Source organism: Penaeus monodon, chromosome 30 (genome assembly GCF_015228065.2).
Source record: "Penaeus monodon isolate SGIC_2016 chromosome 30, NSTDA_Pmon_1, whole genome shotgun sequence".
Classification (NCBI taxonomy): domain Eukaryota; kingdom Metazoa; phylum Arthropoda; class Malacostraca; order Decapoda; family Penaeidae; genus Penaeus; species Penaeus monodon.
Window position 1 is genome coordinate 32,191,538 of NC_051415.1, and position 2,082 is coordinate 32,193,619.

A 2,082-nucleotide genomic window follows, 5' to 3' on the forward strand; every position below is an offset into this window, starting at 1 on the left:
CATCATCATCTGGTCTCATTTGTATCATATTCCTCCTGAGACGAATTTTCCAAAAACGACTTGGACACATAATATAAAATATGGATAGGATATCATGATCCGAAGTTGTAGAACCCCCTCTCTTGCCCTTCACACCAGTCTGTACAACAAATTATATGAGGTTGGATGGTTGGCAGGGAAGGGTCTGCGAGGAGGGGTAGTCTGGTGAGATCATGCTCACAGTTCATTATACCAAATGAATTTGCTACCTCATTGTCACTTCATAAATGGAACTTTGGATTATGTAATTTATAGCAAATATTAAGGTGACAACATTAATGTATTTGTTTAACAATCCAGATGTTTTATATCATACACTTGCAGGCTTGGACCAAGCAGTCAACCAAGCACCTATATGCAAGTTCAGCTATCGTACTCTACCACGTTCAGATTGGTAGAAAAATTCCTGGGCTGCCCTAGACAGAGGAGGAGTGGGTTTAGAAACTTTTGGTCATGAAAGTATGGAACTTTGTATTTGTAACATATGATGGTTGTACTGGGCATCAACCTTGAACAGTAATCCGGGAAGTGAATGTCCTTCTGTAAAGAGAAAAAAAATCTGGAGAATTAAGGTTGTTCTCTTAAACATCTTCGAAGAAATTACATTACAGCCTGAGCTTTATCTTTGAACATATTTGTATACTTCTAAGGAAATTCAATAGTAATAGTATATATTAGTATAGTAACAGCATATCACACATTATCAGTGAAACAATGTGCATAGTTTGATATCAGTTGCCAGTAAGAAATATATTGGTCTCAGTAATATGGAGTAGTCAACTATTATATACTATAACATTCACACTTGAGTATTTTCGGTGACTAGATTATGCGACTCTTTAATAGCAGATTGCATAAGTATGACTTCTTTACTCATTTGACTGTTTGTACTTGGGATAGGCTTAAAATATTGAAGGTCTATTTTTGATAAGGATGAAAAAGAAAAGATTTCCATAAGGAAAATATGTCTGAAAACAGCATATTAATTAGAAAACTTTTTGTTGGTCAAACTAAAAGAAAAAAAGGAAGGTAGCTGGTTAAAGCCTTGTCTCGACAATTAGGCATGCCCAGTGGGGAGGAGTGTGAAGTCCATAAAGGAAAATTAAGACAGTGGCTGAATGGCACTCGGATTACCTACTGCTAGTTATGTCTGGTCTATCATCCACTCGGCCATGCCAAAAATATTTGCCTGGTGCCTGATTGTGTGGTTGTGACAAATAGCTACATGATGATACAAGAAAAGTGTGTACTGTGATAAAAAAAAGTAGGGGACTGGTTTCTTTAAGCTGGATATGTTTATAATGGGTTACTTACCTATAGATTGGTAAAGCATCTGAAAATTAGCTTTAAAATGAAAAGCACTCAAGACAAATTGTACCCTAAGGCTTCAATTTAATAAAAAAAAAAACAAAGTGAACTGTTTAACAGTCTTCCATATACTGACATTATATAACAATGCAATTTGTTATACAAAAATACATTTTATCTCTTAAAGCAAGCCATTAAAAGCTGTTGGAAGAACATACAGTATTAGCTCGTAGAGGCAAGAAAAGAAATATTTACATTAAGGTTAATAATAATAACTTGTTTTATACTGTTCTTTAATCAATTCAGCAATCTGAAAATTGAGATCTTTAGATATTAAAATACACTATAACTTAATATATTAAGCAAACTTATAAACAACAAACATTCACTGAATGATTTTCAATGAAAAAATACTGTATATAGATTAAAAAAAGTTCAAGTATCTACATAAATTATCCAAGTTAACTCAACTTGTGACAAAACAATATAATTAAACTAATACACTGTCTACTTGTTACAAAGTCAAGAAACAGATGCTCTGCTTTGCACTATAAAAAGACTGCTGCTGGGCCATGGCATGCTCGTTAAGTTAATATTTACAACAATGTGAATGCCCACCAAAGCACCCTTTACCTTCTCATAACATCTATAAGATTATGGGCAAGCCACAGAGACAGCAACAATGCAGACTTATTTTAAAATCAAAACTTGTCACTGGTTCTTAAAAATGGTCAC